Genomic DNA, 17314 nt, shown 5'->3' with positions numbered 1-17314 from the left:
CGCTTATGCACAAAAGGCTTGTCGCCTTTTTGGGGACAAAAATCATTGGTGGCACTGAGAAATTGTTTGGCCAAGATAGAAAAAAAAAAAGAAAAGTAAATTAGGTACAATTATACTACCAACCAATCTACCTACCCATACTATGTCTCACTTCTGGACTTGTTTCTTATTTTCTATAATTTTATGTTTTGACACTGCTCCTTGTGTTCCCTTTATTTCCTTTGAGTTAGTGTCTCCTGTTGGTTACTGTTTTATTTTGAAAATCTCTTCATGCTTGAGTCTTGTCTGCCTTACTTCCTGCATTTGTCCATTCCTCCATCCTTTTTTTTTCTTTGACACAACCAAGTAATGAAGGAACAGTGCTTTCACAGTCCTGTGTGAATGCTTCATCTGCTGCAACTCTATTCACTTTTGCCTTTTATTTGCCTCTGAAGCAAACGTAAACAGAGTTAACTTTCCCTTATACCCAAAAAACACATATTCTGGGAGCTATTTCACAGTGTAACTATGAAGCTATGCTGCAAGCAATTCTCAGCAAAAAAGTTCCAAAACGGCGCGGAGGGAGGGGAGGGGAGGGGTATGGGGCTGTGTGCATGCAGAGAGAGGGTCTGTACATGGGAGTCCAGGATACCTTGACGTCACTGGTAAAACACTTAAAAAAACTGGTAACATACAACATGCAAAGCCAGCTGAAACAGCCTGAAAGGCTTATTTCCAAATGCATGCACCTCATTATGTGATGCTTTGGCATCCTCTAACATGAGTATCTGACATTGAAGCAACATTCATAGGTCAGAAAGAAAAAAAAGAAGAAGAAGAAGAAGCTGTACTTGAACAATCGCCATTAAAAAAAAAGTATAAATGAGCGGATGCCTTACTGGCTCAGTGACGTCAACCTTTCCTTCCACTGGACCGTCTTCATAAAGTGCCCTTGTATAACTGATAGAAAGCCATCAGAAGCACTTCAACATATGAGGCGGCGGGGATGACAGCTAACCATAACAAACTGCCAATTTTATCTGCTAGCAAATGCTCGTCAAAATAAAACGAACTTCATCAAACTTTTAACGGCTTCTCCGAACCTCACGGATGTGTGGTCTGGCTGACAGAGTAGCCTCACTAGTGACAGACAGGAAAACGGTGCTGTTTGGATCAACACATTGATAACGGTAGTCTAAACTGTACACTCAGCGCTACATTCATGGTAAATGTTCAAGACAGCCTGACTGCGCTGCTATTACTCTTACTGCACCTCTTCAGCACTGCTATGTGTTTTATGTGAACTTCCAATTACCAGATGGCCACTAAACCTCCTGAGCCACAATCATGAGTGTCAGCCTTAGATACCTTAGGATGCCTGTTGGCTGATCTGGTGTAGTACCTAACTAATTAAATGAGTCATCCAGTTGAGTATTTGGGAGCCCCTGACCCCCACATATCCCCAAGCTGATCACATGAACTACATAGTCTCGTAACTGAGATTATTAGGGTCTTCTTCAGAAAGTGATGGAGCAGATATTTTAAATGATCCTCCTCAAAATAGAGTTGTAATCAAGACCACCTAAACCAGGATAAAGTCATGACAAAGACAGGTACCAAGACCAAGACTTTGAGAGGTCAAGACCGAGACAAAGGCAGGACAGGGCTGAGTCAAGACCAGAACCAAGAAGTGACAGTATTCACAGACAGTGGAGCGCCAAATTTAACTGCAGATTAATTACCCGACATCTTTCTTGTGCGGAGGGGCAGCCATTAATGCCAAAGATTCAAGTAGTGTTCAAAAGTAACTTGTCAAGTTTGTGGTTGCATTTGAAACCAGTTTTTTTTTCTTTTTTTTCTAAATCCAGTTGAATAATAAACAGGCAATTTAGTAATATCGCCACAGTCGGGGTCTTGAAAAATTCAAGACTGCTAGGTCCAACGCAGAGACAAGCCAAAGTAAAAATGCGGGTGATTCCAAGATGAGATAGTTTGGTCCTTGAGTTCTATGACACACTCCCAACAGCTGAATCAGAATGTGAATTTGATCTGCATCAAACCAGGCATATCAACAGCAAATATAACCCCTCTGAGCCCCTGAGGTGCGGCCGCCGATGACTGAAGAGACGATCAGTTGTTGTTGACACAAGAAGGGCCCAGCAATTTGGCCACCTAGAATCCACACCACAGAAAAAAGCTAAATCCCAATCCCATTTCAAAGTTTGATGCTTATCCCATATCTGGGTCGGGGAAGTGTGGAAAAGTCTTTCAAGGAGAACTCTTCATTCACCGATCCGCCCCTTTTTCCAGTAAACTGTAGCTCGTAGCATTTGTCCAGACTTTCATCGGAGACCTTTTTCTCTCTTTATCGCATTTCTCTCCTACCCATTTCCACACACACTCTTTCAGAGAGATTGTAGCCTCTTGAACTACACAAGATATGATGACTTTCCTGCATTGTGCCTCAACCTGTTTCTGAGTTACGGCTTAAAAAAAAAAAAAAGAGAAAGAAAACAATACAATGTAAGCAATGTTGCGATCACATGAGTTGTGCCAAATTCTATACAACCACATGTAGAAACATATCCTGTGATATTGTTATGGTTATTAAGAAAGCCATCAATCATCCAAAAATGTTACACTTGGATGTAATCAGATAGAGAATCTGTTGAGAAATACAAAGCTGTGCAGACAGGCTCCTGTTGGCATAGTTATGAATTAATTAATAGAATATAATCGAGTACTTTTATTTTGTTAAACTTCATAAAAGGAGACTAATACCACTTGGCGGCACACAAAGGCTTGCAGCTGAATTCTTCACACACTGCCAGTCCCCCCCCCCCCCCCCCTTCCAATGGCGTAATACTCATTCTTAGAGGAACACTGCGGCTCTTAGTACCCAACCAGCTAGGCCAGGGTGGGGGTGCATTGCAGCACAGAAGGCTCACTTCAACAATAGTGACTCAGATTATCTTTGAGTAAAGGACTAAGGACGAGGTTTTTTTTATGTTGAATAAAACTCCACGATTCTATTTTAGACATCTGGCTGCAGTATTTTTAGATTTCTTTCAGAAAATGGTCAAAGATGCATTTGTCTATCAATCGCTATTACATGCGTCAGTATCTACTACTCAAACAAAATGATATTTCCTCTTCCATCTAGAGATGCTTGTGGTCCTGACAGAGGTCCTTCAGCTTGGAGGTTAATCTGGGATTGTTGTGAAGGCATGAATCAGCATTAAGCCCCTGACACTGACATAATGGTGGGGTTGCATTCTCAGACAGAGTTTAACAGAGTAATGGAGATCTCATTGCTGATGCCCATGGAAAGCGTCTGGAGGAGGCCAGTACTCAGTCTGCTTTCCTCATCAGTGCTGCTATCAGGCCAGCCTACAGAGCTGACCCCAATCTGATGTCAGCCACAGACCTACTTCTTTGTCCCGCTGACCCTTCGTTACCACCTCAATAATGAAAAGAAGGAAGGGGGAGGGGTTTGGCAGAGGAGGAGAGGAACTTATTTCCCTTTGACATTTAAAGAAATTTAAGTATACAAATCATAAGTAGAAGAGCACTTGGTGGGGCACATACCTTCGCCAAGGCTTTAATTTAATCAAAGCCTATAGAACCTTTCCATAACTGTCTGGCCATGACCCAAGATCCCTGGCTCGGTAGCTGATCGGCTAACAAAGCTAAAAACACATATGGATCAAAACACATAACTCCACCCTCAGTCCTTATGATAACCCCATCATGACTGGCACGTTTTCTGTGTCATTCAACAAGATTACACAGAAACTATCGGGCTGAGTTTTACCACACCTCGGTCCTCCAACCCATGTAGTGGTTTGTTCGGACCCTCTGATATGACACATATTTGTCACGGTCTGGCTGGGCACGTAAACTCTTTGTTCAGAGCCTCTCAGTTATTTGAGTGATACACCGTACCTCGTCCTACAAATATGCAGTTGAAAATAGCGAGTGGAAGGCAGTGCGGTGGCTCGCATGTCATCCACAGATGAGCGTGTTCAGGTCTTTGTGGCCGTGATAATGCAGTTAGGGTTAGGAAGAGATTAAATTTGGGTTCAAGTGAGTATGGTTTTAATTGAGTCAACACTCACCACTGCCAACACAAAAGAAACACATTATCTCCTTTCCATAGGCGACCGTCCAGTCCAGATATCCTGTCAAAAAGAGCTCTCTCCACTCAGTAGCCTTGAACAAGCGACTCTTGTACCGCGGTCACCTTTCCATCTACCCATTCAACGCCTTATCATTTCTCACCTTTTATTTACGTCACGTGACTGTCGACTTCGTGTGGTCAAAATTACTATGACCACCAGACGGGATCTATCACTTCTACACAAATTTACTGTAGGTCATAAATCTAAGCGTTAGAAATGATCTATCTGCTCGTTTCTCTGGGGAGGACAAGCTGTCAGATTTTACCACAATGTCCTGTCCGCACGTCGAAGAAACTTCACTTAAACTGAGGGTCGGATGTGACTGGGGGGGGGGCGGTCAGGCTCTGAGGTTGTTTGGTAGCATATTGCTATGTGGGAGGCACAGCAATTTCCATTACCAGAATCAATTCAGTCAGCACTATAGAGAGATCGTGAACTTGTGGGCAATTATCCAGCTGATGACAGGAAGAGTCCAATCCTGGCTAAGGTAATGGTGTTTCATTTTCATTCTCTGTAAAAAGCTTCAAAATAAAAGCTATAATCTCTCGCACAATTACAGCCAAGCACTTTGTTTCACCGTATTTACCTTAGAGGTTAAACTTCGCACCATTTTCATTTGTCATGACCATTCAATGATGTGTAAAAGGAATGTGGATCATTAGCAACAGGGGGAACTAAAGCATATGAGGGCTTTAATCAAACTGCTCACTGTAAAAGAGAAAAACATCTGAAAGAAGAAGCCAGAAGAAAAGTGAACCTACTGGTAAACATTCTTTAGTGGATGACAACTAAAATTTAAAACAGCTTGGTGCCTATTTCTTCAAGCTCGGAGGTACGAATGTGTGTTTTAATATCAGATTTTATATTTAAGCATGAAGTGTGTAATATGTGTGCCAGCAGCAAGCAATCTGTGCCTCCAGTCTTCAGGTGATGACAGCAGATCACTCGCTGTTCGCCTGTAGATGCCATTATGTTCATTTTCATACCCAGTATGGTTCCTTTCCTGAAGATTCATGTGGTCTGCATTAAAGTACAGTTTATTTTTCTATAAAAGCCTGATTATAGACGATTTGTATTTTATGGACTATTAGACAATTTTGAGTTCAGTATTCTTTCGTAATATTTTGGAATCACTGGGGATTTGTCTTTTCTGGTGTGAACTTGGGTTTTAGGGTGTTTACTATTGTACTTACTGTTCAGGTACTTCATTTGTTGAATCCTTCTGCCATTTTTATATCCATGGTGCCTCGTCTTGTCATGTCTCCCCCCAACAAAACCCATCCATCAGAGAGGCAGAGCACTGTGACCTGTGACGATATTCAAAATGCCATACTTATTTTTTTTTTTTTTTGGGAAACAAAGGAAAATTAATGAATGGATCAATACTGTGAACACCCACCACTGACATACAGTATGTAGCCCCCCCCATACACACACACACACACACACACACACACACACACACACACACACCTTCAACCAACTATAATTAAAAAGTAAGTGGGGGAAATCGCCACATCACAACTTGTCCTTGTGAGACAGCATGGAGAAATTAATGATACTTTTTAAAAATAAAACTATGATTCACAAAAAAATGAATAAAACAAGTAGTTTTGTCAGACAAGTGGACATGGCCTGTGAAGCTGGCGAGATCTGATAGCCAATGCCCCCTAGCTTTAATTAGCTCACAACACTAGGAATGAACATTACACCAATTATCTTTCTTCGGGCTTCCACTGGGATAAAACGTTACCCATGGCAGGTTCTCTATAGGGGATGCTTGGGCAGCTGCATATCTAATTACACCTATGGGGAGAATCTCTTGGCTATCAGAACAGTCCAATTTATGCTCATACTGGGCAATTAACAGAGTCTGTTTGCCTACAGCGATGGCCGAATATTTAGTTTTATTAAAATAAATGTGCATGGACTATGCCTGCAGTTACAGGACATACAGGGAGATTTCTGTGAAAAGTGTGACTGATGCATGAGGCTTAACCTCCTCTCAACCGTGCATTCTACATGTAGTTTTTAATTGCATGAATATTTCAACAGTTACTGGAAGTCGCATGTTGTATCAGCAAGACTGCAAGTTTTTTTAGATACCTTCCTGAATAATTCATTTTTACACACCATTCAGTGCAAACCTCACGCAGCGCTCGGATATTTAATTAGATTGTCACGTTTTATCTAAATTCTATCAATGAAGCTTTTAATTTTAGCTGTTTCTCTTTATGCAGTATGAAACAGAACCCATACATGCACAAACACAGTGCACTCTGGCTTTTGTAATCATTCACGGTGGATAACCGATTAAGTTCATTAACAACGCTTAAAGATCATTGATGTCAGCAGATAAATATGCCTATGCTGATATTTTACCAGGGCTCGACCAGTACATCTTTTGATTGATAACGGTGGATTACAGATACATCATATCGTTGCATATGTTTTCTGACATGCGCCGATGTAAAAACAACCTTGTTTTACAGCACCTAAAATGCAGAGAAAATGTTAACGGTGATTTAAAAATTGGTGTAACATTGTTCGTCCTGCAGAGACAACTCCGCCGCCTCCGTTGTTTTTATTTAATTTAATTTTTTTTTTAAATGGCCACATATAACAATGCTATTTTTTTAAAATAGTACATTTACATAATTCGTAACAGTACAAAATTAGTGCACAATAAACAAGGAAGGGGTCTTTTTCACTAAATCGGTCACACATATCGGTAATCATAATTTTTTTTCCAGCACTAAAATAGGTATCGGGTTTAAAAATTCCATTTCAGTCAGGCCCTATATTTTTTTATTTATGTAAGTTTACGGGGTTCTCTTCTCTGATGTGCTCTTTGAACATAAATGGTGATTATTGGTCAAAAGTTAATTATCATTTTTTTTAAATAGTTTTTGGACCACTTGTGGCATTGATGTAGTTGATCCATTTGTTTTACTAACCAAATGTGCAGTGAAGACAGACAACAAATACGAAGGCTAACAATGGTAACACGGGGTTAAATAAATGTTCACTTGACGTTCAGCAATAATGTAATGACTAAATTGTTGTACTTCGTCAGATGCAAAAACAGTCAGGTTCACAAGGGATTTGAAGTGAAAAATGAAAAGCGCAGTTAACGTATAATTCATGAATAAAAAAACAACTAGTAAAGAGAGCAAACTTCTATAGTATAGTAAGAGGCGTACAAAAAGAAATGTGTTAGTGAGATAAAAAATATTGACAAAACAAGAGTATTATGTAGATATCTACCTGCGGCCGCTGTATAGTGACTTATTTTGGAGCATTAATCCCAAATGGCCGTTATCAGATATTCCTTCTCAAAGGTCAGTGAAGATCTGTCAATTAAACTTTTCTGTTTCAAATGCCTTTCTGGCCAGTACATCAGCATGGAAAATGAGAGAGATTTTCACATTTCCATACACAACGTGTCAAGCTGTGACTTGAAATGTAAACACCAGATTAGACCAACAGACTGTTTTCAATATGTTTCTATTCGATGTAATCAGAGATAAGATTTTCAAAAGGTCAGCTTGAATAATACAGCCAGTGGTCGAACTGGAGGCCCAGAGTTTGAGGAAGCTTTATGTTCCATAATGTATGAGTGCATCCTGTTTCATTAACAAGATCTCCATTGCTGTCTTTGATGAATATCCCATTACTGAGATAAAGATTTAAGGAAAGTGTTTTGGGCAGAATTCTGCAAGACACAAAATCAGTGCACATTTTTCAGCAAAAGGCAGGTTTGAGAGCGTTGCACTTCTGCTTAGTCACACACCAGGGTGATAAACGGTAGCGGTGTAGAACAGCGATAACAGTTTGTCAATCGCAACCAGGAAGTTGTTCGATACAATCAAGAGTCCACACAAATTGCCCAGTTTAAATTCTTTTTTTCCTTTTTTTTGGGTTAAATTATTCAGTTCAATAACATAATTTAAATGCAAATGAAAGAACATAATGGTGAGCAGAGTTCAGTTGTGTGGACAAATCCCAGGTGTGCTCCCTCTCTGGATCATTCAACCATCAGTTGTGGTTTGGTTGCACCGTCAATGTGCAATAACGCAAACGCTGTTTAGTGAGAAAAAGGGTGTTAGACAGTGAGGAAACTGTCCAATTGATATCAGGACACCAATCTGAGTGAAATGTCCAAAAGAAGCTCCAAGCATCCAGGCCAGAAAGGAAATAAACTAATTTAGTCACCTCACCCACTTCCACCCTACCTTACGTAGTACAACCTGCATCCAATGTGAGTTTGTCGTTGTTGTTTTAACCTTGAAAATTTTCACGAGTGAACCTTAATAACCTCGCTACCACCTTCAGTACAACTGGCGACGAGAATCCAAGATGGCGGCCCGCGGAGCACAGGAGGAGGCGCCGAGGCCATTCAGGAGGAGCAACATTATTTCCTGTCCATAAAACTTCCTCGCCCTGTTTGCGACAGCCCAACTGGAACCCCTGGCTGGTCAGTTTCTGAAGAACTGATCGGTGGATCACATTCTGGACTCACGGATACATTAGCTGCTGGAAGGCCTCACCTTTGAAGGGAGACTGAAAAAGGGACTGGAGGGCGCGGACAGGTAGGCTTTGGTTTTGTAATTTTCCCTTTACTGAGTTTTCTGAACTGAACTGCTTTATTTTATTTTTGGTCAAGAACTGAAGTGAATCTCCGAGAATTTAATCTCCGCTAATTTCCGCCTGTCCGTCGGGAATAACAGTCCCCAGCAACCCGGGCCAACTATAGACTTGGACCACTCGCTGCTTCTTTGTTTTCATGCATCTCTCTGATTTGCTTCTTGTTTCTTTTCTGTTTACATCGTAGCTTGTTTTATTTGCATCATGTTTTTTTTTTTTATTAGTTTTTTGCTTACACTGTGGTGAGATTTCCTTACCATGGTATTTTTGGGGTGGCTGAGTATTGTTTATTGTATTTATCACTTGGTTGTGGTCCATCCATCCATCTATTTTCTACCACTTATTCTGTTAAGGGTCGCGGGGGGCTGGAGTCTGTCCCAGCATCCCGAGAGATGGGGTTCACCCTGGAGGACAGGTCGCCAGTCCATCACAGGACCAACATAGAGACAGACAACCATTCACACTCACAGTCACACCTACGGTCAATTTAGAGTATCAATCAGCCTCGTCCCCTCTTGATGTCTTTGGACTGTGGGAGATAGCTGGAGTACCCAGAGTCTGTGGCCTTCTCCTATAGATGATTCATATGTTTTCATTCATCTGGTATTTTCATAGTTTAACATTAAAAACACAGCATCAAGTCTTCATCAAGGACATAATGAGCCTTGTACTGCCCCATTTGGATCTTGGAACTATCTCCGTTTGACTCCACAAAGTTCTCCAACTCAAAACAATTCCATCGATATGTTTTAAATTATGCGTTTCAACCACATCTCTACTTTGTCATGGATAATTGATGAAGTGTGTAGTAAGGATAAAGCATATAAATAGCCCATCAAGTCATCATCTGTTCAAAACATTTTTGCTCATTAAAAACAACTTTGTGGAGTTAAAATTGCGCTGTCACATACTCCTGGGGATATTTACCATTCCTGGAAGAAAATATGTTCTGTGTACTTCAGCTTTAGGTGCAGTGGTATGTCAGTTTACCCGTATGGATAAATCTCATTTTTATTTAGCCTCTCAGCTGCCATGCTTGGATGAATGCAAAGAAAAGCCTCTGGGAACTCCGAATACAAATGAGACTGAAAATGCTTTGACACGTGCCACGTTAGAAATGCTAAATTTTAATATTAATAGTTTCTTTTCCCGCTTCTTGGTGTCCCTTTTAGCCTTCATAAAGGCCGCTTCATATTTCCAGATTTAGAGCATGTGTGAGGTTACTGTCGTCACCCGTGGCATGTGACCACAGGTGACATCCTTTTGATAGAGAGGGTCACAGTCTCACCTGTGTCCCCCCGCCACTTGGCTGCCTGCCTTTTTTTTCACGAGCAGTCTGTGGTTTTCTTTTTAACTCCTGTCCCGTGCGTATGACAGCTGACGCTGAGGCCACTGGCCTTTTACTTGTTTGTTTTGAAAGCAGTTGCCAGTGTTAAACACACACACATGGCTGCTTTAAAGCTAATATGTACAGAAAGCTTAAGTGTTACCGGTAATTAAAACTTACAGATGTGCTCCTTTTTTACTGTAACAAATGACTATTTCAATACAGTCATAGAGAGAACGTCAAGTCTGTCAAGGAAGGGTTTTTTTTGTGTGTGCGCTCATAAGGAAATAGGAAGTGCATCTGCACAATACCTGATTGGTCAATTAAGGCTTAGGGCAGCGCTGATGAGATAGTGTGCTTCTTCCTGAGGATTTAACTGAGAATTAAGACATGTTAGCAAACATCCCTCACCATTAAAAAACTTTAGGGCTTGTGCAAGAGTCTGTATGTAAATAAAAGAGGGCAATAATAAGCTCCCTAGTCCTGATAATTGTAGTCGATTTAGCTATGAGTAGATGTGAGGGTGAATGGAGCTGGTGTTATCTACATGGGAGCAGCCTGTGATAGTAACGCAGAGTCCCAGGGTCCTGGGAGACTAATGACACAGTAGGATTACTGAGCGCTCACTCGCCTGCACCAAGGACATTTGCCAATAACAACTTTATCTGCCTCCTCCATGCGCCTTGGGTTCTGGCATTTGTAACTGCTGGAAATTAAGAATCGCTTGGTTTTGTCTCCAAGCTGGGGATTGTCGACTGTTGTTGTAATCAAGAAAAGGGGGGGGGGGGGGGATTCAAAAATCATCACATCACCGTCATTTTACCACTTCCTTATCAGTTGATTGATCAGTGAGAGTTGCCAGTGGAAGACAAAGGTTTTGAAGATTTTTCTGTGTATATTCATAAAATAGCTAATCTTTCTCATGGATGTCATTGTTACAGCACCCTCTACCTTGTTAATGGGGTCTGACAAAAAGCATAAAGGTTCTGATTTGTACAGAAATAGAAAAGCTTTACTTTATCATTTTATACTTGTCTCCCAAATAATTCCGCATCTCTTTAAAATGTCCCAGCTATAATCTACAGTGATAGAAATTTGTGTGTAGCAAGAGTCAGTGGGGCACCCCGCAGAGCTCAACACGAAATTCATCTGCAAAATTCATCATTTTAAAGTTATTAACTATAAGTATTGTATCCGTCCATCCGCCAGCCGCTTATCCTGTTTCAGGGTCACAAGGTGGGGAGCTGGATCCTGTCCCAGCTGTCATTGAGAGTGAGGCAGGGTACACCACGGGCAGATCTCAGGGCCATACATAGAAACAGACAACCATGACCATTTATAGTCCCCAATAAACCTAACTAGCTTGTTTTTTGGTGTGTGGGAGGAAGCCCGAGTTCTCGCCGAGAACCCACGCAGCCACGTCACAGAAAGTCTCTGGTCAGCTGGTGGATTCGAACCCAGAACCTTCCCGCTGTGAGGCAACAGTGTTAATCACCCTGCCACGATTAGATAGTTTATGTTTAGATTATTTTAATTCACAAGTTAAAAGATAAACCTCTGACCTGGTCTTGTCGGAGTCACTCGGATCCGTACTTTGTCCATGTTTCTAAAACATAATCTTCAAAAACTGATTATTCACATTGCCTCATAAATCCTTCTCCTTGACATGTTCCATTGTAACTGGATAATCAACCTTAATCACTCAGTAGTGATATTTATGTTGTGGCTATGTATCAAAACAGTTGCATCAAGGTATAATATACAGGGGATTGATTTATCCTTAGCAGGCTAGCGGTAGCCCGTCATGTATCGTAATATCACTTAGGTCCTCAACATCAGTAAGTCACTAGTTATGTTTCCATATGTCATATTTGGGCAATGATGCAAAAGAAGAAATGAGGAATTACAGCGGTCCCGTCAAGTGTTTGGACGCAAATAAACCGGATTATGTAGCATGTATTTCAGTCAGAAGGTGGCGGTAAAGGCAGTGTTACAATGGCTGTAACAGGGAGCATAGAAGAAGAAAACCCAGAACTTAAACAGGGCAGCCCATTGGTTTGGCCTTTACCAGGGACGATTGGGGAGTGGTTGTGAGGAATTCGTTTTGGGTGGATGAGCTGTAATTGTTCTTTGGTGCCAGCTGTTATCAGATACGTTGCTGCTTTTCTTAAGATGAAGGTAAACATTTTGGTAATAACCAGGTAGACGACAGCAGTGGAAACCGCTGGTCAGTCATGTGATTTAAAGATTTGCAACATCAGGGTTTATTTGAATTAGTAAAGTAAAACCACAAAAGAATACAAAAAACAACAACAACCAACCTCTTTTGTGAGTCTTTGGCAGTTTTTGCACATCATGCTGTTGCCATTAAAAACAAAATGCGCATCAAAATGCCTTTATGCTGCGTGAAGGATCCGAGGCTCTCCCCTGATGTCTCTCTGGAACTAAAATCACTTCAGTCTGCAACAATACTGAAACCTAAAGTTGGGTGTTTTCCATAATATATCAAACCAAAGCCCATAGCTGAATTTTGGAAATCAGCTGGGAAATTGAGTTTTCCCCTTGTGCTTAAATAAATTGGCATATCCTAATTCTGACAGCAGGCATGGACACCCCCTTGTTAGTTTCTGGTCATCTGCTGCCCCCCACTATTGATCTGGAGAGTGAAATATGAAGGACTAACATGTTGAGATGAATGGTAATTTATACTTCTGGAGCTGTATTACAGTACTGTGTTGCGAAGCAAACAGCACATAAAGAGGATGCTGTTGCAGTTTGTTTTCAGAATTCGCAGAGTACCACATAATTGTAACACAACTGCAAGTGAAATAACTGATATGGGGCAGAGAGGACTAGATAAAGGTTTTCCCACGAGGTAAAAATACTTGGATCTGCTGTGCTGTCCTTCATACGCATGATCTCAACACTTTGACACTTGATCTAGACCCACAGCAGTCGCGCACATGCTAAAATGCAGTCGCTAACGGCTAGCATTACACTGACTGGCTTGACAAGCTGCAGAAAAGGGTCTTATTTTTGTCCTTTCTCTCATGATATCATCCCCCTTAACTGTCCTCCTCTGTCTTTTCGTCTCTATCTTGATGTCTGTGCTGAAACTTTTGAGCTTCCATTGCCTTAAAGCAGCACCACACGCTTGAGGAAGTTTCGTGCCTGGTCAACTCAAGTTAAATACTGCAGGAGCAAACATTCAAAGCTCTGAGGAGGAATGAAAGAGACACTTTTCTCCTTGTGACAAGTCAGTTTAGCATCAAAATGATGTCAAAACTTTAAGTTTATTGCAGAGAAAGTCTGCATAATTTTGCTTGAAATTCTTGTCTTTTTCAATATTTTATAGCAGTTCTTTCAGGCCATTATAATAAATGTGATGAATAAGATGTGGGAATTTTTTTTCTTTAAAGGTCATTTAAAAAAAACATTTTTTGATCTCAGCTGAGTGAAAGTGAAATAAAATCTATACACAAATATTATAGTAGTCTTTTTGGCTAACCCCCGTATTTTATACTGGCGATAACAAATGTTATTCTCTAAAATGGAGGGCGGGGTGGGGGGTTATTGTTGCCACATTGAATCTTAGGAGAAAAGTTGCCCATCTTCTCTGAGATGAACCAGATGCTCCTGCCACTGTAGGGAACAGCTGACATTAACACGGGGGTCTTCAGGGCAGTGTTTAATATGCATAGGAGCCCTTTTCTCTCTTAGCTGACAGACTCCTCATTGAAGAGAGGATTTCAAACCCATCCTGTAGCCTCACACTCGCCTCAGGTGATCAGGTAAAACTGGCACAAAAATAATTTTAAATGCTGCCCATTGGGTTTCAAGTTGTTTAAACATCTCTCAATTGTTGGTGTCAAGTTCAAACACTGACTTCTCCCTTACAGGTTAAGCCCCAATTTACAATTTAATTGCTGCCTTGGGCTCATCTCTTCCAGCAAAGCAATATCAGGAATCTCAGTGGAGAGGTCTTACACTGCCCCCTACCCATTTATAGTTTCCATAGTAACCATAGAAGATGCAGGTGCTTTTGCTCTCTGTGTTTCTTGGAGGGAGCGTGTCAGTGACACAGTCCTAACATTGTGTTTTAGTATACAGTCGAACTGTGAAGTGTTTGTCCAAGAATGTATGTACAGCACATACACACTCTCTCGCTCAGACACACACGCACTCACTAGAGACTACAAGTGACAGGTGGCTTCTCCTAACTCCGGTTTAACTCTAAATTCCAGCAAACAGAACGAGCTCCTACATTTTCTTTGCTACTTAAACCACGACATGTGAAATACAGCACTAATCCTGTACTCCTATAGACTCGCCTTTGATGATCCCAATATATGTGGTACTGAAATGTTTCAGCACAATTCAATTAAACCATGATCCTTACTGTTTCCCCCAAAGGGCAGTATGCTAATTTGCAGCCAAGTCTCTTTGACATAAAGAAGCTGCCATTAATAATTGTGAAGCTTCTCTGGATGGGAGCTCAGTGTGTGGTTGGGCTTCCCTGTCACTGGCTGAATAAGTTCCCTTCAATTATGGTGATATAAAATGTCTTTAAGATGATAAGACCCTGAGCATGTGACAGTGAATTAAGTGCTGGAGGTTCATATGGTAATGTATAAGCTCGTCATTGTCTCACAGCATAGTTTTTTTTTTCTTTTTTTTGTCATGTTTGATGTAAAACTGGTGGGCCCAGATTGCATAGATTGGGTCCTTTTATTATGATACAGCAGACCTATAGCTGTATATTATTAGCTGCACATCAAAGAGTAATGTATTCATTGATGGAAGACGTGCGTATGATGCAAATATTTGTACCTTCAAACTAAACGCTGATCTACTTTTCCTCAACTGCTCGAATGACTAACAGGAGACGTGGTTCGGATTCAAAGTAGTGCAGGTACAGTTAGACAGCGAGCAACAGATGCTAAGTGAAAAGCATTGTACAGATGAGTTGCATAACAAATATAACAGGGTTCCATGGAATAGACATAGTGTGATTGCAGCCGAAGTAGAAAAAAAACAAAAAAAAAACGGCCTCGTCTTGGAGCCGATGGGGGGCTGAATGCGGGAGCTCTATGGCTACTTCAGTGCTTGTTCCCGTCGGGGATAGGTCTTAGCAACATGCCACAGGACATTATTTCTTGCATGACTGAGCTGCCTTGAAACAAGTGCAGCCATAAACTTGGCAATTTGGCTTCTTAAAGGGACAGTTTGGATGTATTGAAGTGGGGTTGTGTGAGATAATTATGGGTAGGGGTCTAGATGTGGGTTAGTGGGACTTCCATGCGTGGACACAATTGTATTTTATCCATTAATCACCTCAAAATATCAAATTTCCTGTAACATGTACAGTACATTCAATTTGCTGATTTTTGCTGCTCATGTCAGATGGTCTTATTCATTGGCTTGATAAAATTAAACTTCATGTATTACCACGCGATACAAAAGTCTCCACTCTCATTAAGAGCCAACGTTCTACAGAATCTGTCTATGTAGTCTATCAATCTTTTCACCATCAGATCTCTGATAGAACCGAGTGGCAAATTACACGTAAACCTCTCACATGTACATCGATGTATTTCAGTTGTCATGTAGGAAGAAGGTGGTAGCGGAGCTTCAGACCGGATCGCTAGCTGCACAATGTGTGAATTAGCATTTTACAGGTCGTCACAATCACATTATAACCCTGCAAAACAATGCACAACTACAAACAATGGTCTCTCGCCACGATTGTAATTTACTGCTCGCCTAATTGTATGCTGTCTTGTCCAGTACCCATTACATGAGCCTGCTGAGAATGCGATGCTGATCTTTTGCTTCTGGTAAAAGACTGGGATATTTTTTGCACAAAATAATTACCAGTGTCGCAAATTGCAGATATGTAGTTATTTATTCTGTGAGCTGTGTTGGTTATGTTATTGCCACAGTGTTCTGTATCTTGACAATACTCATTAGCCCCATCTCGATCCACCAAGATAGATTCAATGCTTCTGTGCATCTATTATTGAAATCTCCCTAATGTGGTGACATATAATAACCTGAGAAACCCGGCGCAGACTGACGACAAAGAATCATATAGTTGGCAAACTGTGAAGCTATAATCGTGTACTTTCTGAGCACAAACTCAACTACTTTATCTTCTAAAGGGCTCTTTGCATGCGTAGTTTTCATTAAAAAAAAAAAAAAGAAAGAAAAATGCAAGTCCCCCTCAGAACAATCCAAGGCACACTGTGGGTTCAGTGAAAAATGAAAATGCCTTTATTTTGCGTGCCAATATGTTCAAAATGACCAACTTTGACCTCTTTAGTCTTCATCAGAGTCGTTGTTAGCGGTGAGTCACACCTAAATTGAGTTGCACTGATGACATGAGTGGGAGGGAAATGCTCCCCTAATGAGCAAGCCTATTGGTCAGAAAACAAGGAAGTGAGCCATCAGTAGAAACATGCATCTCAGTCCATACAGTCTGTCGTTGTGGTCGTCCTTTTGAGCGGTCGCCTCCGTATGTCCTTTTCAACAGCCTCCAAGACCGAGCGTTTCTCTGCATCAGGGTTGTCTTGCCCTGTTTGCACAATGTGATGTCAGAGCATAATCAATATTCTTTTTACCAGTGGCATTTTTATGTTCAGCTATTCGATCCTTTTTGTATTCTTTTTGTTTGTCTCACACAAAAACAACGTGCTCAACACGAAGACACAGACCCAGTCATGTTCACAGTGTAGTGTGTGTTCCCATGCAGAATAACAGCACTACTAAATGGTGTGAATTGAACTTTGCCAAAAAAAACCAATTTTAATTTATAATTTGATGTGAATGAAATATAACTCCCAACATTCTTCACCTTTGCAACACGGAGAAATTTATAATATCCTTCCTTGAAGAGAAATCGTATGATTATGTGATTATGTATTTCCATCTGTTTTCAAGAGCGGAATGTATGAGAAATAAAAATGCAGTTCAGAATTTATTGCTCTGTTTTTTGGAGATGGTTCCATGGTAGGGCGGCACGGTGGTGCAGTGGTTCGCACTGTGGCCTCACAGCAAGAAGGTTCCAGGTTCTGTCCTGGCTCGGACACAGGATCTTTCTGTGTGGAGTCTCCATGTTCTCCCTGTTCCTGTGTGGGTTCTCTCTGGTACTCCAGCTTCCTCCCACAGTCCAAAGACATCA

General features: G+C 41.0%; 2 long non-coding RNA genes across 11 annotated transcripts in view; one reads left to right on the top strand and one right to left on the bottom strand.

Annotated features, from left to right (window-relative positions):
• LOC147250896 (uncharacterized) overlaps positions 1-8869 on the bottom strand; it is a 47107-nt gene extending 38238 nt beyond the window's left edge. For 7 of the 8 annotated variants that reach the window (XR_015118857.1, XR_015118861.1, XR_015118859.1 and 4 more), the window contains exons 1-2: positions 8711-8869; positions 5354-5467 (exon numbers count right to left, since the gene is read on the bottom strand). This is a non-coding gene — a long non-coding RNA (uncharacterized LOC147250896). Of the gene's footprint in view, positions 1-5353; positions 5468-8395; positions 8527-8710 lie in introns of those variants that run through there. The other variant, XR_015118862.1, reaches the window with a different exon arrangement.
• LOC147250895 (uncharacterized) overlaps positions 8299-17314 on the top strand; it is a 46140-nt gene continuing 37124 nt past the window's right edge. For all 3 annotated transcript variants that reach the window (XR_015118866.1, XR_015118865.1, XR_015118864.1), the window contains exons 1-2: positions 8299-8421; positions 8496-8752. This is a non-coding gene — a long non-coding RNA (uncharacterized LOC147250895). The remainder of the gene's footprint in view (positions 8422-8495; positions 8753-17314) is intronic.

The sequence above is a fragment of the Aulostomus chinensis genome, chromosome 13, assembly GCF_037954235.1.
Source record: "Aulostomus chinensis isolate RoL2024-O1b breed Wild chromosome 13, RoL_Achi_v1.0, whole genome shotgun sequence".
Classification (NCBI taxonomy): Eukaryota; Metazoa; Chordata; class Actinopteri; order Syngnathiformes; family Aulostomidae; genus Aulostomus; species Aulostomus chinensis.
Note: the sequence above shows the minus strand (reverse complement) of the source record. Positions and strands in the feature narration are given on the sequence as shown.